The 20,728-nt window shown below is 37.6% G+C and overlaps 17 non-coding genes across 17 annotated transcripts; all 17 read left to right on the top strand.

Annotated features, from left to right (window-relative positions):
• Positions 1-4,896: 4,896 nt before the first annotated feature.
• Positions 4,897-5,015, top strand: LOC141307481 (5S ribosomal RNA). Its single transcript, XR_012346434.1, has one exon. It is a non-coding gene; the product is annotated as a 5S ribosomal RNA (ribosomal RNA).
• Positions 5,016-5,816: 801 nt separating this feature from the next.
• LOC141305551 (5S ribosomal RNA) lies at positions 5,817-5,935 on the top strand. The gene has a single exon (XR_012344515.1). It is a non-coding gene; the product is annotated as a 5S ribosomal RNA (ribosomal RNA).
• An 84-nt stretch (positions 5,936-6,019) lies between these two features.
• On the top strand, positions 6,020-6,138 carry LOC141307199 (5S ribosomal RNA). The gene has a single exon (XR_012346153.1). It is a non-coding gene; the product is annotated as a 5S ribosomal RNA (ribosomal RNA).
• An 84-nt stretch (positions 6,139-6,222) lies between these two features.
• LOC141305484 (5S ribosomal RNA) lies at positions 6,223-6,341 on the top strand. The gene has a single exon (XR_012344448.1). It is a non-coding gene; the product is annotated as a 5S ribosomal RNA (ribosomal RNA).
• Positions 6,342-7,142: 801 nt separating this feature from the next.
• Positions 7,143-7,261, top strand: LOC141307468 (5S ribosomal RNA). The gene has a single exon (XR_012346421.1). It is a non-coding gene; the product is annotated as a 5S ribosomal RNA (ribosomal RNA).
• An 801-nt stretch (positions 7,262-8,062) lies between these two features.
• LOC141307455 (5S ribosomal RNA) lies at positions 8,063-8,181 on the top strand. Its single transcript, XR_012346408.1, has one exon. It is a non-coding gene; the product is annotated as a 5S ribosomal RNA (ribosomal RNA).
• An 801-nt stretch (positions 8,182-8,982) lies between these two features.
• LOC141305539 (5S ribosomal RNA) lies at positions 8,983-9,101 on the top strand. The gene has a single exon (XR_012344503.1). It is a non-coding gene; the product is annotated as a 5S ribosomal RNA (ribosomal RNA).
• An 84-nt stretch (positions 9,102-9,185) lies between these two features.
• LOC141306707 (5S ribosomal RNA) lies at positions 9,186-9,304 on the top strand. The gene has a single exon (XR_012345665.1). It is a non-coding gene; the product is annotated as a 5S ribosomal RNA (ribosomal RNA).
• A 6,386-nt stretch (positions 9,305-15,690) lies between these two features.
• On the top strand, positions 15,691-15,809 carry LOC141307443 (5S ribosomal RNA). The gene has a single exon (XR_012346396.1). It is a non-coding gene; the product is annotated as a 5S ribosomal RNA (ribosomal RNA).
• Positions 15,810-16,610: 801 nt separating this feature from the next.
• On the top strand, positions 16,611-16,729 carry LOC141305527 (5S ribosomal RNA). Its single transcript, XR_012344491.1, has one exon. It is a non-coding gene; the product is annotated as a 5S ribosomal RNA (ribosomal RNA).
• Positions 16,730-16,813: 84 nt separating this feature from the next.
• On the top strand, positions 16,814-16,932 carry LOC141307197 (5S ribosomal RNA). Its single transcript, XR_012346151.1, has one exon. It is a non-coding gene; the product is annotated as a 5S ribosomal RNA (ribosomal RNA).
• Positions 16,933-17,016: 84 nt separating this feature from the next.
• LOC141305483 (5S ribosomal RNA) lies at positions 17,017-17,135 on the top strand. Its single transcript, XR_012344447.1, has one exon. It is a non-coding gene; the product is annotated as a 5S ribosomal RNA (ribosomal RNA).
• Positions 17,136-17,936: 801 nt separating this feature from the next.
• LOC141307431 (5S ribosomal RNA) lies at positions 17,937-18,055 on the top strand. Its single transcript, XR_012346384.1, has one exon. It is a non-coding gene; the product is annotated as a 5S ribosomal RNA (ribosomal RNA).
• An 801-nt stretch (positions 18,056-18,856) lies between these two features.
• Positions 18,857-18,975, top strand: LOC141307491 (5S ribosomal RNA). Its single transcript, XR_012346444.1, has one exon. It is a non-coding gene; the product is annotated as a 5S ribosomal RNA (ribosomal RNA).
• An 84-nt stretch (positions 18,976-19,059) lies between these two features.
• On the top strand, positions 19,060-19,178 carry LOC141306705 (5S ribosomal RNA). The gene has a single exon (XR_012345663.1). It is a non-coding gene; the product is annotated as a 5S ribosomal RNA (ribosomal RNA).
• Positions 19,179-19,979: 801 nt separating this feature from the next.
• Positions 19,980-20,098, top strand: LOC141307419 (5S ribosomal RNA). Its single transcript, XR_012346372.1, has one exon. It is a non-coding gene; the product is annotated as a 5S ribosomal RNA (ribosomal RNA).
• An 84-nt stretch (positions 20,099-20,182) lies between these two features.
• LOC141306704 (5S ribosomal RNA) lies at positions 20,183-20,301 on the top strand. Its single transcript, XR_012345662.1, has one exon. It is a non-coding gene; the product is annotated as a 5S ribosomal RNA (ribosomal RNA).
• The last annotated feature ends 427 nt before the right edge of the window (positions 20,302-20,728 follow it).

The raw sequence follows: 20,728 nt of genomic DNA, 5'->3' as shown, positions 1-20,728 counted from the left end.
AGGTACGGATATTGAAGATGGAACAAGGTTCATCAAAGCTAAATTCCCAAGAGAGGTGGCGTCGCTCCCATATAGTACGCGGTTTGAGACAGCAGAAGGAACTCAGCATTTTCGGGTGATACACAATAAGCAGGTTAAAACCTGCCGGTTGTGTATGAGCCCGGAGCATTTCCTGAAGGACTGTCCAGACTTTAAGTGTCGCAAATGTGAGGAGCATGGTCATTTTGCACGGGAATGCAATGCAGTGAAGTGTCCAGACTGCTTTAAAACGCTAAACAAATGTGAATGCTGGATGCAGAACAACGAGGAAGAGGAGGAGCAACAAATGAACAGGCAGATGCATAACAACACTACAGAAACCCAAGAAACAAATGAAGAGGAAGAGCAGTACGAGATAACTGGAAGAGAGGGACATGGGACTAGTAAAGAACAAGAAAAAGAAGAGCAACAGGAAGCAGAAGATCAGGAGGAAAGAATGGAGGAAGAGAAATCAGCGGAAGAAACACTATCAAGGGGAGGAGAACTGATTGTAGTAGAACTGACAGGAGAGGAAGGAATAAAGAACCAAAAGGACAGAGGACTGGGAATAATGCCACGGAGAAAACAACTGAAGGTAATACCTAATTTGGAAATGGCAAAAAGGAAAAGACTTAAGTATTCAGAGAATAAAATTGAGGTGTTGAGTGGGGAAGATGGAGAAGATAATCAAGAATGACTGTTTTTAATTATTTATTTTGTACAGTATGGTTTTAAATTTTGTATGCTGGAATGCAAGAGGATTAATGAATATGAACAAACTGAAAAATACTCTAGAACTATGCAAGAAAGAAGACATTATTGTATTTCAGGAAACGAACTGGAAAAAGGAGGTAATTGACAATGTCAAAAAGATGTGGAATGGTGAAATGTTTTATAGTAATGGAGATGTAAAGTTAGGAAGTGGAGTGGCGATTTTAATAAGAAATGATATTGACTGCAAAGTGAAAGAAATATATAATGATGGAAAAGGAAAATGTAATGCTGTTGAAATAAGTCATGGGGAAAAAGAGTTTATTTTAATGAATGTTCATGCGCCAACAGAAGAGAAAGAAAAAAGGGAGTTTTTTGAAAACATTAGAGGAATAATAGATAAATGGAAGTCAGTAATAATTGTAGGAGATTTTAACACTGTGTTTAGTAAAAGAGATATAGCGGAGGGAATGGTTTTTAGAACAGACATGGGAAGAAAAGAGCTGGTATCTTTAATGGAAGAAAGAAACATGACTGATGTGTGGAGGGAGAGACATGAAAACAAAAAAGAATTTACTAGAAGGAGCTTGGTTGGTAACTTTTTGAATCAAACGAGAATTGATTTTATTTTAAGTACAAGGGATATAGATTATTTTATTGATGATATTGTTTATAGTGACACTAGTTTTAGCGATCACAAGATGATAAGGTGGAAAATAGATTTTAACAAGGAGGATAAAGGACCAGGGGTGTGGATTTTAAATTCTGGAATTTTAAAAGATGAGAATTACAAATTGGGAATATATGATTTAATGGAACAGGAAAAGAAGGATGGCATGTATGGGGAAGACAAACGAATATGGTGGGAAAATGTAAAATATGAAATAAAGAAGTATTCAATTGAATTTAGTAAAGGTATGAGAAAAGCCAAAAATGCTAAAGAACAGGGAATTAGAGAAAGTTTAAGAAAAGAAACAAAGGAAAAGGTAATGGATATTCAAAAAATAGTAGAGTTAGAAGAGAAGCTTAAGAAAATGGAAGAGGAAAAATGTCAAGGGGCAAGACTAAGGAGCAAAGCTAGATACACAATAGAAGGGGAAAAATGTACTAAATTTTTTTTTGACCTAGAAAGAAGAAGGGGAAGGGCAGATACAATAAAAGAACTAAAAAACAAAGATGAAGAGTCCATAATAGGAACAGAGTTACTCTTAAATGAAGTAAGGATTTTTTATGAAGACTTGTTTAGAGAGGAAGGTATAGAAGAGGAAAACAAAAATTACTTACTGCAACATATCAAAGCGAGAGTAGAAGAAGAAGACAAAAAAGACTGTGACGAGGAAATAAAGGAAGAAGAGATAATACAAGCGATAGAAAGTCTAAAAAGTAACAAAAGTCCGGGAATAGATGGAATAGTGAATGAATTTTATAAGATTTTTAAGAAGGAAATAAGTAAGATCTTAAAAGAAGTGTATGATGAAATATTTAAGAAAAAAGAGCTGGATCAAAGAATGAGTATGGGACTAATGAAGTTGATTTATAAAAGAAAAGGTGATAATAAGAGTTTGAAGAATTATAGGCCGATTACAATGTTGAATGCAGATTTGAAGATTTTAGCTAAAATTTTATCAAGTAGATTGAAGAATGTCTTACCAAAAATAATTGAGACAAACCAGGCCTACGGGGTGACAGGGAGGGATATAGCGGATACAACAAGTGGTATACGAGACATAATGAGTATTTTAAAGGAAAATAATAGGAAAGGATATATAATTAGCCTAGACTTCGAGAAGGCTTTCGATAGAGTGGAGCATGAGTTTTTATTTTCGATTTTAGATCATTTTGGTTTTGGGGAGAATTTTAAAGAGTGGTTAAGGATTTTATATAGAAATATAATGACAAGAGTAAAATGTAACGGCTTTTTAACCAATCCTTTTAATGTCACAAGATCCATTAGACAAGGATGTCCATTATCAGCACAGCTATATACGCTGATAGCAGAACCACTAGGGATGTTAATTCAAAAAGATAAAGAAATAAAAGGGATAAAAATTGAGGAGGGACTAGAAGAAACAAAAGTATTTCAATATGCAGATGACACTACACTAATTGTGGAAGATTATAAAAGTGTTGAAAATGTAATGGAAAGGGTGACAAGGTTTTGTAAAGGTACAGGAGCAAAAGTAAATGAGGAAAAAACTGTTTATATGAGATTTGGAGAAGTGTCTGATTTAAAAGAGGTTCTGGGTTTTAAAGAAGTACAAGAAATGAAGATTTTAGGAGTAACGCTAGGTAAAGATGAGAAGAGTGCAACAGACAGAATGTGGGAAGAGGTTATAGGTGCAATGAAAAACAGATTGAATTTTTGGCAAAAAAGAATTTTGAATTTGAAAGGGAAGGTTTTAATAGCGAATGTTTTAATGTTAACCAAAATGTGGTACATTTTATCAGTGGTTTCAATGCCAAAATGGGTGGAAAAAAGAGTAAAAGAATATATTATGGATTTTATATGGGAGAAAAAACCCCCAAGAATAGCATACCACACACTCATTGGAAGGCCAGAAGAGGGAGGGTTGGGACTTGTTGATATAGAATTAAAAAAGAAAAGTATGAGAGTCAAGGTGGTTAAAAAATATTTGGACATGGATAAAAAGGGAGATTGGAAAATTACAATGAAACATTTTTTAGCAAAATGTGGGAATGTATTTTTAAATGATAACATTTTATGGATGAAACTCAAAAATTGGATGATGGAGGGGATACCAAATTTTTATAAAGAGGTTTTAGTTGCTTGGGGTTTTTTTCTCAAGGAGATTGATTTTAAGCCATTTGGGAGAAAAACGGTCCTCAATCAACCTATTTTCTTGAACAGTAACATTGTTTTTAATGGACAAGTTTTATTTTTTAAGAAATGGTGGGAAGTAGGGATAAGGCAAGTCAAAGATGTGTTGTATGAATTTAAAGATGGATTTTTGCCGTTACAAGTGATCATAGATGCTATGGAAGAAGAAAAAGAAGAATATAGTGTGGCTAGTCTGGAAAAACAATATGATGAAGTTAAAAGTGCAGTACCAAAAGAGTGGTTGGAAGAAATTAAAAAAAGAGAAGAAACAGAAAGCAAAGTTGATGTGTATATGAAAATGGAAGACAAAATGGTGGATTTGAGATTGTGTAATGTAAGGATGTTTTATCAATGTTTTAAAAAATATATTTTTAAGAAACCCAATGCAAATCAAATGTGGTTGAGACATTTTAATGGAATTGAAGAGAATGATATTTGGAAGAATATAAGAAGTGGGATTGTAAGTACAGATTTGGAGTGTCTAGACTATTTTATCAGACATAATGTGATTTTTTCGGAAATGAGGCTTTGTATAATGGGGAAGGAAAGTGATGCCATTTGTAAAATATGTAAAAAACTGGATGAAGGTATTCTACATTTGTTTTTATTTTGTGAAAAATTGGAAACATTTTTTCAAATGTTAAAGAAAATGATTAAGAGTTTAAGGGATGGGAAAGAAGAGAGTGACTGGAATCAAACTTTAATTTTGGGAGTGAAGGAAAAATGCAAGAATAAAAAAGTGATAGAGTTGTTATTGGTTTTGGCGAAAAGTGCTATATGGAAAAGGAGGAATTTAGGAAAGAGTAAAGGGTGTGTATTAGATCTGTGGAGATTATTTAAATGTAAGGTTGAGGAGTACATTTTAACACTGTGGAATTATTTTAAAATGGAAAAAAAAGAGATGCTGTTTTACAAAATATTTTCAAAACAAGTGGAGGAAGTGTTAAAAGGAAATTGGATTGAAATGCCAGAAAATTGATGTTTTGATTTTGATGTATTTTGTGGATGATGAATTGTATATGCTCAAATGTAATAAAAAAAAAAAAAAAAAAAAAAAAGAGCGCCCGATCTCGTCTGATCTCGGAAGCAAAGCAGCGTCGGGCCTGGTTAGTACTTAGATGGGAAAAAAAAAAAAAAAAAAAAAAAAGAGCGCCCGATCTCGTCTGATCTCGGAAGCTAAGCAGCGTCGGGCCTGGTTAGTACTTGGATGGGAGACCGCCTGGGAATACCAGGTGCTGTAAGCTTTTGCCTTTTCTTCACTATTTATATAATATGCTGGCTTTTACGGAGGCTGATCTTTAAATAGCCCACTTTTTGGAGCAGCCCTCGCTTATGGCCATACCGCGCTGAGAGCGCCCGATCTCGTCTGATCTCGGAAGCTAAGCAGCGTCGGGCCTGGTTAGTACTTGGATGGGAGACCGCCTGGGAATACCAGGTGCTGTAAGCTTTTGCCTTTTCTTCACTATTTATATAATATGCTGGCTTTTAGAAAGACGTGTTTTACCGCTCTATTTATTACAATCATTTACATGTATTATAGAGTTTTAAGTGTTTTACATGTTTTTTAGGCCATTTTATTACTCTTAACATTTTAAGTGTATGTGTCTTTAATAAATGGATGGTTGGCCTGTCATGTGACTAGACACATGACAGGAAGCAGGAAGTACAACTGTATAAGAGAGCAGCATGACAAACAAAGGACAGTCACCAAACTGTTGGATTGAGGAGTTGCTAATTTTAGAGCTCACCTTTCCATTCACCACCTGCAAACTTTGGATTACACTTTCTGTGGATTGTATATACACTGGTGGACACTCACATTGGACTTATCAACACACTGGGGTTCTTGGACTGTTTTTAGGGTATGGACAAATGAACTGTATTCTTTTAACAGAGTTTACCTGTTTTTAGGGTATGGACAAATGAACTGTATTCTTTTAACAGAGTTTACCTAGTTTTATCGTGTTGTTTTAAAGTCTTTTATGTGAACCTTGTAAATACACCAAATCTATTTAAACCAATTTTCTTTTATGTCTCATTCTTTTAACCACTAGTCATCTCTCACAGTTAAATCTGACCCCATTTTAGTCTTGTAACTCGGCTGATAAGGCCGATTGTTACACTTTTATGGGAGACCGCCTGGGAATACCAGGTGCTGTAAGCTTTTGCCTTTTCTTCACTATTTATATAATATGCTGGCTTTTACGGAGGCTGATCTTTAAATAGCCCACTTTTTGGAGCAGCCCTCGCTTATGGCCATACCGCGCTGAGAGCACCCGATCTCGTCTGATCTCGGAAGCTAAGCAGCGTCGGGCCTGGTTAGTACTTGGATGGGAGACCGCCTGGGAATACCAGGTGCTGTAAGCGTTTGCCTTTTCTTCACTATTTATATAATATGCTGGCTTTTACGGAGGCTGATCTTTAAATAGCCCACTTTTTGGAGCAGCCCTCGCTTATGGCCGTACTGCGCTGAGAGCGCCCGATCTCGTCTGATCTCGGAAGCTAAGCAGCGTCGGGCCTGGTTAGTACTTGGATGGGAGACCGCCTGGGAATACCAGGTGCTGTAAGCTTTTGCCTTTTCTTCACTATTTATATAATATGCTGGCTTTTACGGAGGCTGATCTTTAAATAGCCCACTTTTTGGAGCAGCCCTTGCTTATGGCCATACCGCGCTGAGAGCGCCCGATCTCGTCTGATCTCGGAAGCTAAGCAGCGTCGGGCCTGGTTAGTACTTGGATGGGAGACCGTCTGGGAATACCAGGTGCTGTAAGCTTTTGCCTTTTCTTCACTATTTATATAATATGCTGGCTTTTAGAAAGACGTGTTTTACCGCTCTATTTATTACAATCATTTACATGTATTATAGAGTTTTAAGTGTTTTACATGTTTTTTAGGCCATTTTATTACTCTTAACATTTTAAGTGTATGTGTCTTTAATAAATGGATGGTTGGCCTGTCATGTGACTAGACACATGACAGGAAGCAGGAAGTACAACTGTATAAGAGAGCAGCATGACAAACAAAGGACAGTCACCAAACTGTTGGATTGAGGAGTTGCTAATTTTAGAGCTCACCTTTCCATTCACCACCTGCAAACTTTGGATTACACTTTCTGTGGATTGTATATACACTGGTGGACACTCACATTGGACTGATCAACACACTGGGGTTCTTGGACTGTTTTTAGGGTATGGACAAATGAACTGTATTCTTTTAACAGAGTTTACCTGTTTTTAGGGTATGGACAAATGAACTGTATTCTTTTAACAGAGTTCACCTAGTTGTATCGTGTTGTTTTAAAGTCTTTGATGTGAACCTTGTAAATACACCAAATCTATTTAAACCAATTTTCTTTTATGTCTCATTCTTTTAACCACTAGTCATCTCTCACAGTTAAATCTGACCTCATTTTAGTCTTGTAACTCGGCTGATAAGGCCGATTGTTACACTTTTATGGGAGACCGCCTGGGAATACCAGGTGCTGTAAGCTTTTGCCTTTTCTTCACTATTTATATAATATGCTGGCTTTTACGGAGGCTGATCTTTAAATAGCCCACTTTTTGGAGCAGTCCTCGCTTATGGCCATACCGCGCTGAGAGCGCCCGATCTCGTCTGATCTCGGAAGCTAAGCAGCGTCGGGCCTGGTTAGTACTTGGATGGGAGACCGCCTGGGAATACCAGGTGCTGTAAGCTTTTGCCTTTTCTTCACTATTTATATAATATGCTGGCTTTTAGAAAGACGTGTTTTACCGCTCTATTTATTACAATCATTTACATGTATTATAGAGTTTTAAGTGTTTTACATGTTTTTTAGGCCATTTTATTACTCTTAACATTTTAAGTGTATGTGTCTTTAATAAATGGATGGTTGGCCTGTCATGTGACTAGACACATGACAGGAAGCAGGAAGTACAACTGTATAAGAGAGCAGCATGACAAACAAAGGACAGTCACCAAACTGTTGGATTGAGGAGTTGCTAATTTTAGAGCTCACCTTTCCATTCACCACCTGCAAACTTTGGATTACACTTTCTGTGGATTGTATATACACTGGTGGACACTCACATTGGACTTATCAACACACTGGGGTTCTTGGACTGTTTTTAGGGTATGGACAAATGAACTGTATTCTTTTAACAGAGTTTACCTGTTTTTAGGGTATGGACAAATGAACTGTATTCTTTTAACAGAGTTTACCTAGTTTTATCGTGTTGTTTTAAAGTCTTTTATGTGAACCTTGTAAATACACCAAATCTATTTAAACCAATTTTCTTTTATGTCTCATTCTTTTAACCACTAGTCATCTCTCACAGTTAAATCGGACCCCATTTTAGTCTTGTAACTCGGCTGATAAGGCCGATTGTTACACTTTTATGGGAGACCGCCTGGGAATACCAGGTGCTGTAAGCTTTTGCCTTTTCTTCACTATTTATATAATATGCTGGCTTTTACGGAGGCTGATCTTTAAATAGCCCACTTTTTGGAGCAGCCCTCGCTTATGGCCATACCGCGCTGAGAGCGCCCGATCTCGTCTGATCTCGGAAGCTAAGCAGCGTCGGGCCTGGTTAGTACTTGGATGGGAGACCGCCTGGGAATACCAGGTGCTGTAAGCTTTTGCCTTTTCTTCACTATTTATATAATATGCTGGCTTTTAGAAAGACGTGTTTTACCGCTCTATTTATTACAATCATTTACATGTATTATAGAGTTTTAAGTGTTTTACATGTTTTTTAGGCCATTTTATTACTCTTAACATTTTAAGTGTATGTGTCTTTAATAAATGGATGGTTGGCCTGTCATGTGACTAGACACATGACAGGAAGCAGGAAGTACAACTGTATAAGAGAGCAGCACGACAAACAAAGGACAGTCACCAAACTGTTGGATTGAGGAGTTGCTAATTTTAGAGCTCACCTTTCCATTCACCACCTGCAAACTTTGGATTACACTTTCTGTGGATTGTATATACACTGGTGGACACTCACATTGGACTTATCAACACACTGGGGTTCTTGGACTGTTTTTAGGGTATGGACAAATGAACTGTATTCTTTTAACAGAGTTTACCTGTTTTTAGGGTATGGACAAATGAACTGTATTCTTTTAACAGAGTTTACCTAGTTTTATCGTGTTGTTTTAAAGTCTTTTATGTGAACCTTGTAAATACACCAAATCTATTTAAACCAATTTTCTTTTATGTCTCATTCTTTTAACCACTAGTCATCTCTCACAGTTAAATCTGACCCCATTTTAGTCTTGTAACTCGGCTGATAAGGCCGATTGTTACACTTTTATGGGAGACCGCCTGGGAATACCAGGTGCTGTAAGCTTTTGCCTTTTCTTCACTATTTATATAATATGCTGGCTTTTACGGAGGCTGATCTTTAAATAGCCCACTTTTTGGAGCAGCCCTCGCTTATGGCCATACCGCGCTGAGAGCACCCGATCTCGTCTGATCTCGGAAGCTAAGCAGCGTCGGGCCTGGTTAGTACTTGGATGGGAGACCGCCTGGGAATACCAGGTGCTGTAAGCGTTTGCCTTTTCTTCACTATTTATATAATATGCTGGCTTTTACGGAGGCTGATCTTTAAATAGCCCACTTTTTGGAGCAGCCCTCGCTTATGGCCATACCGCGCTGAGAGCGCCCGACCTCGTCTGATCTCGGAAGCTAAGCAGCGTCGGGCCTGGTTAGTACTTGGATGGGAGACCGCCTGGGAATACCAGGTGCTGTAAGCTTTTGCCTTTTCTTCACTATTTATATAATATGCTGGCTTTTAGAAAGACGTGTTTTACCGCTCTATTTATTACAATCATTTACATGTATTATAGAGTTTTAAGTGTTTTACATGTTTTTTAGGCCATTTTATTACTCTTAACATTTTAAGTGTATGTGTCTTTAATAAATGGATGGTTGGCCTGTCATGTGACTAGACACATGACAGGAAGCAGGAAGTACAACTGTATAAGAGAGCAGCATGACAAACAAAGGACAGTCACCAAACTGTTGGATTGAGGAGTTGCTAATTTTAGAGCTCACCTTTCCATTCACCACCTGCAAACTTTGGATTACACTTTCTGTGGATTGTATATACACTGGTGGACACTCACATTGGACTTATCAACACACTGGGGTTCTTGGACTGTTTTTAGGGTATGGACAAATGAACTGTATTCTTTTAACAGAGTTTACCTGTTTTTAGGGTATGGACAAATGAACTGTATTCTTTTAACAGAGTTTACCTAGTTTTATCGTGTTGTTTTAAAGTCTTTTATGTGAACCTTGTAAATACACCAAATCTATTTAAACCAATTTTCTTTTATGTCTCATTCTTTTAACCACTAGTCATCTCTCACAGTTAAATCGGACCCCATTTTAGTCTTGTAACTCGGCTGATAAGGCCGATTGTTACACTTTTATGGGAGACCGCCTGGGAATACCAGGTGCTGTAAGCTTTTGCCTTTTCTTCACTATTTATATAATATGCTGGCTTTTACGGAGGCTGATCTTTAAATAGCCCACTTTTTGGAGCAGCCCTCGCTTATGGCCACACCACCCTGACAGCGCCCTAGAGCAAACCAGGAAGTGTGTGACTGCAGTTTGGAAAGAGAGATTCTCTTACCTTCTCGATTTATTTGGTTAGTGTGAGTGAAAATAAGATTTGGTTTGTGTTAGTACGTTTTTTTGTTTTAAACCACTAACCAGCAGCCGTGTGCTGTCTGGGAAGTGGTTTGTGTTTGTTGTTTTTTCGCAAGTATGAGTGATTCGGACGGACTACACGGCAGTAACAAGGAAATGGCGGCAGAGACAGAGATGGCAAAAGAACAAAGGACTGAATTAGGACAACGAGAAAGGATCATAAGCAGCACAAAGAGGCTATACAGGAAAGAGGCAACAATAACTATTGATGTGAGTGAAACAAGAGATGGCAATGCAGAGTGTATCATTAAAGCAATAACGAAGAAAATCGGTGTGAAGGGAATTTTGGCGGTGCGCCCGAAACAACAGAAACAATATGAGGTAACAATGGAATCTGAGGAATGTTGTGATGAACTGTTAAATGGACTGGATATCAATGGACACATTTGTGAAGTGAGGAAGTTGGAAGACAGGGAGTATGTGGTGTCATTTATGCATATACCCGTCTATCTGAGTGACGACGACATCATAACGAAACTGGAGGGGTGGGGAGTTATCCCTGTCTCAAGTATGAAGAGGAGATGTTATCCAGGTACGGATATTGAAGATGGAACAAGGTTCATCAAAGCTAAATTCCCAAGAGAGGTGGCGTCGCTCCCATATAGTACGCGGTTTGAGACAGCAGAAGGAACTCAGCATTTTCGGGTGATACACAATAAGCAGGTTAAAACCTGCCGGTTGTGTATGAGCCCGGAGCATTTCCTGAAGGACTGTCCAGACTTTAAGTGTCGCAAATGTGAGGAGCATGGTCATTTTGCACGGGAATGCAATGCAGTGAAGTGTCCAGACTGCTTTAAAACGCTAAACAAATGTGAATGCTGGATGCAGAACAACGAGGAAGAGGAGGAGCAACAAATGAACAGGCAGATGCATAACAACACTACAGAAACCCAAGAAACAAATGAAGAGGAAGAGCAGTACGAGATAACTGGAAGAGAGGGACATGGGACTAGTAAAGAACAAGAAAAAGAAGAGCAACAGGAAGCAGAAGATCAGGAGGAAAGAATGGAGGAAGAGAAATCAGCGGAAGAAACACTATCAAGGGGAGGAGAACTGATTGTAGTAGAACTGACAGGAGAGGAAGGAATAAAGAACCAAAAGGACAGAGGACTGGGAATAATGCCACGGAGAAAACAACTGAAGGTAATACCTAATTTGGAAATGGCAAAAAGGAAAAGACTTAAGTATTCAGAGAATAAAATTGAGGTGTTGAGTGGGGAAGATGGAGAAGATAATCAAGAATGACTGTTTTTAATTATTTATTTTGTACAGTATGGTTTTAAATTTTGTATGCTGGAATGCAAGAGGATTAATGAATATGAACAAACTGAAAAATACTCTAGAACTATGCAAGAAAGAAGACATTATTGTATTTCAGGAAACGAACTGGAAAAAGGAGGTAATTGACAATGTCAAAAAGATGTGGAATGGTGAAATGTTTTATAGTAATGGAGATGTAAAGTTAGGAAGTGGAGTGGCGATTTTAATAAGAAATGATATTGACTGCAAAGTGAAAGAAATATATAATGATGGAAAAGGAAAATGTAATGCTGTTGAAATAAGTCATGGGGAAAAAGAGTTTATTTTAATGAATGTTCATGCGCCAACAGAAGAGAAAGAAAAAAGGGAGTTTTTTGAAAACATTAGAGGAATAATAGATAAATGGAAGTCAGTAATAATTGTAGGAGATTTTAACACTGTGTTTAGTAAAAGAGATATAGCGGAGGGAATGGTTTTTAGAACAGACATGGGAAGAAAAGAGCTGGTATCTTTAATGGAAGAAAGAAACATGACTGATGTGTGGAGGGAGAGACATGAAAACAAAAAAGAATTTACTAGAAGGAGCTTGGTTGGTAACTTTTTGAATCAAACGAGAATTGATTTTATTTTAAGTACAAGGGATATAGATTATTTTATTGATGATATTGTTTATAGTGACACTAGTTTTAGCGATCACAAGATGATAAGGTGGAAAATAGATTTTAACAAGGAGGATAAAGGACCAGGGGTGTGGATTTTAAATTCTGGAATTTTAAAAGATGAGAATTACAAATTGGGAATATATGATTTAATGGAACAGGAAAAGAAGGATGGCATGTATGGGGAAGACAAACGAATATGGTGGGAAAATGTAAAATATGAAATAAAGAAGTATTCAATTGAATTTAGTAAAGGTATGAGAAAAGCCAAAAATGCTAAAGAACAGGGAATTAGAGAAAGTTTAAGAAAAGAAACAAAGGAAAAGGTAATGGATATTCAAAAAATAGTAGAGTTAGAAGAGAAGCTTAAGAAAATGGAAGAGGAAAAATGTCAAGGGGCAAGACTAAGGAGCAAAGCTAGATACACAATAGAAGGGGAAAAATGTACTAAATTTTTTTTTGACCTAGAAAGAAGAAGGGGAAGGGCAGATACAATAAAAGAACTAAAAAACAAAGATGAAGAGTCCATAATAGGAACAGAGTTACTCTTAAATGAAGTAAGGATTTTTTATGAAGACTTGTTTAGAGAGGAAGGTATAGAAGAGGAAAACAAAAATTACTTACTGCAACATATCAAAGCGAGAGTAGAAGAAGAAGACAAAAAAGACTGTGACGAGGAAATAAAGGAAGAAGAGATAATACAAGCGATAGAAAGTCTAAAAAGTAACAAAAGTCCGGGAATAGATGGAATAGTGAATGAATTTTATAAGATTTTTAAGAAGGAAATAAGTAAGATCTTAAAAGAAGTGTATGATGAAATATTTAAGAAAAAAGAGCTGGATCAAAGAATGAGTATGGGACTAATGAAGTTGATTTATAAAAGAAAAGGTGATAATAAGAGTTTGAAGAATTATAGGCCGATTACAATGTTGAATGCAGATTTGAAGATTTTAGCTAAAATTTTATCAAGTAGATTGAAGAATGTCTTACCAAAAATAATTGAGACAAACCAGGCCTACGGGGTGACAGGGAGGGATATAGCGGATACAACAAGTGGTATACGAGACATAATGAGTATTTTAAAGGAAAATAATAGGAAAGGATATATAATTAGCCTAGACTTCGAGAAGGCTTTCGATAGAGTGGAGCATGAGTTTTTATTTTCGATTTTAGATCATTTTGGTTTTGGGGAGAATTTTAAAGAGTGGTTAAGGATTTTATATAGAAATATAATGACAAGAGTAAAATGTAACGGCTTTTTAACCAATCCTTTTAATGTCACAAGATCCATTAGACAAGGATGTCCATTATCAGCACAGCTATATACGCTGATAGCAGAACCACTAGGGATGTTAATTCAAAAAGATAAAGAAATAAAAGGGATAAAAATTGAGGAGGGACTAGAAGAAACAAAAGTATTTCAATATGCAGATGACACTACACTAATTGTGGAAGATTATAAAAGTGTTGAAAATGTAATGGAAAGGGTGACAAGGTTTTGTAAAGGTACAGGAGCAAAAGTAAATGAGGAAAAAACTGTTTATATGAGATTTGGAGAAGTGTCTGATTTAAAAGAGGTTCTGGGTTTTAAAGAAGTACAAGAAATGAAGATTTTAGGAGTAACGCTAGGTAAAGATGAGAAGAGTGCAACAGACAGAATGTGGGAAGAGGTTATAGGTGCAATGAAAAACAGATTGAATTTTTGGCAAAAAAGAATTTTGAATTTGAAAGGGAAGGTTTTAATAGCGAATGTTTTAATGTTAACCAAAATGTGGTACATTTTATCAGTGGTTTCAATGCCAAAATGGGTGGAAAAAAGAGTAAAAGAATATATTATGGATTTTATATGGGAGAAAAAACCCCCAAGAATAGCATACCACACACTCATTGGAAGGCCAGAAGAGGGAGGGTTGGGACTTGTTGATATAGAATTAAAAAAGAAAAGTATGAGAGTCAAGGTGGTTAAAAAATATTTGGACATGGATAAAAAGGGAGATTGGAAAATTACAATGAAACATTTTTTAGCAAAATGTGGGAATGTATTTTTAAATGATAACATTTTATGGATGAAACTCAAAAATTGGATGATGGAGGGGATACCAAATTTTTATAAAGAGGTTTTAGTTGCTTGGGGTTTTTTTCTCAAGGAGATTGATTTTAAGCCATTTGGGAGAAAAACGGTCCTCAATCAACCTATTTTCTTGAACAGTAACATTGTTTTTAATGGACAAGTTTTATTTTTTAAGAAATGGTGGGAAGTAGGGATAAGGCAAGTCAAAGATGTGTTGTATGAATTTAAAGATGGATTTTTGCCGTTACAAGTGATCATAGATGCTATGGAAGAAGAAAAAGAAGAATATAGTGTGGCTAGTCTGGAAAAACAATATGATGAAGTTAAAAGTGCAGTACCAAAAGAGTGGTTGGAAGAAATTAAAAAAAGAGAAGAAACAGAAAGCAAAGTTGATGTGTATATGAAAATGGAAGACAAAATGGTGGATTTGAGATTGTGTAATGTAAGGATGTTTTATCAATGTTTTAAAAAATATATTTTTAAGAAACCCAATGCAAATCAAATGTGGTTGAGACATTTTAATGGAATTGAAGAGAATGATATTTGGAAGAATATAAGAAGTGGGATTGTAAGTACAGATTTGGAGTGTCTAGACTATTTTATCAGACATAATGTGATTTTTTCGGAAATGAGGCTTTGTATAATGGGGAAGGAAAGTGATGCCATTTGTAAAATATGTAAAAAACTGGATGAAGGTATTCTACATTTGTTTTTATTTTGTGAAAAATTGGAAACATTTTTTCAAATGTTAAAGAAAATGATTAAGAGTTTAAGGGATGGGAAAGAAGAGAGTGACTGGAATCAAACTTTAATTTTGGGAGTGAAGGAAAAATGCAAGAATAAAAAAGTGATAGAGTTGTTATTGGTTTTGGCGAAAAGTGCTATATGGAAAAGGAGGAATTTAGGAAAGAGTAAAGGGTGTGTATTAGATCTGTGGAGATTATTTAAATGTAAGGTTGAGGAGTACATTTTAACACTGTGGAATTATTTTAAAATGGAAAAAAAAGAGATGCTGTTTTACAAAATATTTTCAAAACAAGTGGAGGAAGTGTTAAAAGGAAATTGGATTGAAATGCCAGAAAATTGATGTTTTGATTTTGATGTATTTTGTGGATGATGAATTGTATATGCTCAAATGTAATAAAAAAAAAAAAAAAAAAAAAAAGAGCGCCCGATCTCGTCTGATCTCGGAAGCAAAGCAGCGTCGGGCCTGGTTAGTACTTAGATGGGAAAAAAAAAAAAAAAAAAAAAAAAGAGCGCCCGATCTCGTCTGATCTCGGAAGCTAAGCAGCGTCGGGCCTGGTTAGTACTTGGATGGGAGACCGCCTGGGAATACCAGGTGCTGTAAGCTTTTGCCTTTTCTTCACTATTTATATAATATGCTGGCTTTTACGGAGGCTGATCTTTAAATAGCCCACTTTTTGGAGCAGCCCTCGCTTATGGCCATACCGCGCTGAGAGCGCCCGATCTCGTCTGATCTCGGAAGCTAAGCAGCGTCGGGCCTGGTTAGTACTTGGATGGGAGACCGCCTGGGAATACCAGGTGCTGTAAGCTTTTGCCTTTTCTTCACTATTTATATAATATGCTGGCTTTTAGAAAGACGTGTTTTACCGCTCTATTTATTACAATCATTTACATGTATTATAGAGTTTTAAGTGTTTTACATGTTTTTTAGGCCATTTTATTACTCTTAACATTTTAAGTGTATGTGTCTTTAATAAATGGATGGTTGGCCTGTCATGTGACTAGACACATGACAGGAAGCAGGAAGTACAACTGTATAAGAGAGCAGCATGACAAACAAAGGACAGTCACCAAACTGTTGGATTGAGGAGTTGCTAATTTTAGAGCTCACCTTTCCATTCACCACCTGCAAACTTTGGATTACACTTTCTGTGGATTGTATATACACTGGTGGACACTCACATTGGACTTATCAACACACTGGGGTTCTTGGACTGTTTTTAGGGTATGGACAAATGAACTGTATTCTTTTAACAGAGTTTACCTGTTTTTAGGGTATGGACAAATGAACTGTATTCTTTTAACAGAGTTTACCTAGTTTTATCGTGTTGTTTTAAAGTCTTTTATGTGAACCTTGTAAATACACCAAATCTATTTAAACCAATTTTCTTTTATGTCTCATTCTTTTAACCACTAGTCATCTCTCACAGTTAAATCTGACCCCATTTTAGTCTTGTAACTCGGCTGATAAGGCCGATTGTTACACTTTTATGGGAGACCGCCTGGGAATACCAGGTGCTGTAAGCTTTTGCCTTTTCTTCACTATTTATATAATATGCTGGCTTTTACGGAGGCTGATCTTTAAATAGCCCACTTTTTGGAGCAGCCCTCGCTTATGGCCATACCGCGCTGAGAGCACCCGATCTCGTCTGATCTCGGAAGCTAAGCAGCGTCGGGCCTGGTTAGTACTTGGATGGGAGACCGCCTGGGAATACCAGGTGCTGTAAGCGTTTGCCTTTTCTTCACTATTTATATAATATGCTGGCTTTTACGGAGGCTGATCTTTAAATAGCCCACTTTTTGGAGCAGCCCTCGCTTATGGCCGTACTGCGCTGAGAGCGCCCGATCTCGTCTGATCTCGGAAGCTAAGCAGCGTCGGGCCTGGTTAGTACTTGGATGGGAGACCGCCTGGGAATACCAGGTGCTGTAAGCTTTTGCCTTTTCTTCACTATTTATATAATATGCTGGCTTTTACGGAGGCTGATCTTTAAATAGCCCACTTTTTGGAGCAGCCCTTGCTTATGGCCATACCGCGCTGAGAGCGCCCGATCTCGTCTGATCTCGGAAGCTAAGCAGCGTCGGGCCTGGTTAGTACTTGGATGGGAGACCGTCTGGGAATACCAGGTGCTGTAAGCTTTTGCCTTTTCTTCACTATTTATATAATATGCTGGCTTTTAGAAAGACGTGTTTTACCGCTCTATTTATTACAATCATTTACATGTATTATAGAGTTTTAAGTGTTTTACATGTTTTTTAGGCCATTTTATTACTCTTAACATTTTAAGTGTATGTGTCTTTAATAAATGGATGGTTGGCCTGTCATGTGACTAGACACATGACAGGAAGCAGGAAGTACAACTGTATAAGAGAGCAGCATGACAAACAAAGGACAGTCACCAAACTGTTGGATTGAGGAGTTGCTAATTTTAGAGCTCACCTTTCCATTCACCACCTGCAAACTTTGGATTACACTTTCTGTGGATTGTATATACACTGGTGGACACTCACATTGGACTGATCAACACACTGGGGTTCTTGGACTGTTTTTAGGGTATGGACAAATGAACTGTATTCTTTTAACAGAGTTTACCTGTTTTTAGGGTATGGACAAATGAACTGTATTCTTTTAACAGAGTTCACCTAGTTGTATCGTGTTGTTTTAAAGTCTTTGATGTGAACCTTGTAAATACACCAAATCTATTTAAACCAATTTTCTTTTATGTCTCATTCTTTTAACCACTAGTCATCTCTCACAGTTAAATCTGACCTCATTTTAGTCTTGTAACTCGGCTGATAAGGCCGATTGTTACACTTTTATGGGAGACCGCCTGGGAATACCAGGTGCTGTAAGCTTTTGCCTTTTCTTCACTATTTATATAATATGCTGGCTTTTACGGAGGCTGATCTTTAAATAGCCCACTTTTTGGAGCAGTCCTCGCTTATGGCCATACCGCGCTGAGAGCGCCCGATCTCGTCTGATCTCGGAAGCTAAGCAGCGTCGGGCCTGGTTAGTACTTGGATGGGAGACCGCCTGGGAATACCAGGTGCTGTAAGCTTTTGCCTTTTCTTCACTATTTATATAATATGCTGGCTTTTAGAAAGACATGTTTTACCGCTCTATTTATTACAATCATTTACATGTATTATAGAGTTTTAAGTGTTTTACATGTTTTTTAGGCCATTTTATTACTCTTAACATTTTAAGTGTATGTGTCTTTAATAAATGGATGGTTGGCCTGTCATGTGACTAGACACATGACAGGAAGCAGGAAGTACAACTGTATAAGAGAGCAGCATGACAAACAAAGGACAGTCACCAAACTGTTGGATTGAGGAGTTGCTAATTTTAGAGCTCACCTTTCCATTCACCACCTGCAAACTTTGGATTACACTTTCTGTGGATTGTATATACACTGGTGGACACTCACATTGGACTGATCAACACACTGGGGTTCTTGGACTGTTTTTAGGGTATGGACAAATGAACTGTATTCTTTTAACAGAGTTTACCTGTTTTTAGGGTATGGACAAATGAACTGTATTCTTTTAACAGAGTTCACCTAGTTGTATCGTGTTGTTTTAAAGTCTTTGATGTGAACCTTGTAAATACACCAAATCTATTTAAACCAATTTTCTTTTATGTCTCATTCTTTTAACCACTAGTCATCTCTCACAGTTAAATCTGACCTCATTTTAGTCTTGTAACTCGGCTGATAAGGCCGATTGTTACACTTTTATGGGAGACCGCCTGGGAATACCAGGTGCTGTAAGCTTTTGCCTTTTCTTCACTATTTATATAATATGCTGGCTTTTACGGAGGCTGATCTTTAAATAGCCCACTTTTTGGAGCAGCCCTCGCTTATGGCCATACCGCGCTGAGAGCGCCCTATCTCGTCTGATCTCGGAAGCTAAGCAGCGTCGGGCCTGGTTAGTACTTGGATGGGAGACCGCCTGGGAATACCAGGTGCTGTAAGCGTTTGCCTTTTCTTCACTATTTATATAATATGCTGGCTTTTACGGAGGCTGATCTTTAAATAGCCCACTTTTTGGAGCAGCCCTCGCTTATGGCCATACCGCGCTGAGAGCGCCCGACCTCGTCTGATCTCGGAAGCTAAGCAGCGTCGGGCCTGGTTAGTACTTGGATGGGAGACCGCCTGGGAATACCAGGTGCTGTAAGCTTTTGCCTTTTCTTCACTATTTATATAATATGCTGGCTTTTAGAAAGACGTGTTTTACCGCTCTATTTATTACAATCATTTACATGTATTATAGAGTTTTAAGTGTTTTACATGTTTTTTAGGCCATTTTATTACTCTTAACATTTTAAGTGTATGTGTCTTTAATAAATGGATGGTTGGCCTGTCATGTGACTAGACACATGACAGGAAGCAGGAAGTACAACTGTATAAGAGAGCAGCATGACAAACAAAGGACAGTCACCAAACTGTTGGATTGAGGAGTTGCTAATTTTAGAGCTCACCTTTCCATTCACCACCTGCAAACTTTGGATTACACTTTCTGTGGATTGTATATACACTGGTGGACACTCACATTGGACTTATCAACACACTGGGGTTCTTGGACTGTTTTTAGGGTATGGACAAATGAACTGTATTCTTTTAACAGAGTTTACCTGTTTTTAGGGTATGGACAAATGAACTGTATTCTTTTAACAGAGTTTACCTAGTTTTATCGTGTTGTTTTAAAGTCTTTTATGTGAACCTTGTAAATACACCAAATCTATTTAAACCAATTTTCTTTTATGTCTCATTCTTTTAACCACTAGTCATCTCTCACAGTTAAATCGGACCCCATTTTAGTCTTGTAACTCGGCTGATAAGGCCGATTGTTACACTTTTATGGGAGACCGCCTGGGAATACCAGGTGCTGTAAGCTTTTGCCTTTTCTTCACTATTTATATAATATGCTGGCTTTTACGGAGGCTGATCTTTAAATAGCCCACTTTTTGGAGCAGCCCTCGCTTATGGCCATACCGCGCTGAGAGCGCCCGATCTCGTCTGATCTCGGAAGCTAAGCAGCGTCGGGCCTGGTTAGTACTTGGATGGGAGACCGCCTGGGAATACCAGGTGCTGTAAGCTTTTGCCTTTTCTTCACTATTTATATAATATGCTGGCTTTTACGGAGGCTGATCTTTAAATAGCCCACTTTTTGGAGCAGCCCTCGCTTATGGCCATACCGCGCTGAGAGCGCCCGACCTCGTCTGATCTCGGAAGCTAAGCAGCGTCGGGCCTGGTTAGTACTTGGATGGGAGACCGCCTGGGAATACCAGGTGCTGTAAGCTTTTGCCTTTTCTTCACTATTTATATAATATGCTGGCTTTTAGAAAGACGTGTTTTACCGCTCTATTTATTACAATCATTTACATGTATTATAGAGTTTTAAGTGTTTTACATGTTTTTTAGGCCATTTTATTACTCTTAACATTTTAAGTGTATGTGTCTTTAATAAATGGATGGTTGGCCTGTCATGTGACTAGACACATGACAGGAAGCAGGAAGTACAACTGTATAAGAGAGCAGCATGACAAACAAAGGACAGTCACCAAACTGTTGGATTGAGGAGTTGCTAATTTTAGAGCTCACCTTTCCATTCACCACCTGCAAACTTTGGATTACACTTTCTGTGGATTGTATATACACTGGTGGACACTCACATTGGACTTATCAACACACTGGGGTTCTTGGACTGTTTTTAGGGTATGGACAAAT

The sequence above is a fragment of the Garra rufa genome, unplaced genomic scaffold (genome assembly GCF_049309525.1).
Source record: "Garra rufa unplaced genomic scaffold, GarRuf1.0 hap1_unplaced_002, whole genome shotgun sequence".
Lineage (NCBI taxonomy): Eukaryota > Metazoa > Chordata > Actinopteri > Cypriniformes > Cyprinidae > Garra > Garra rufa.
The sequence above is the reverse complement of the archived record's forward strand: the minus strand, read 5'-3'. Positions and strand labels throughout refer to the sequence as shown.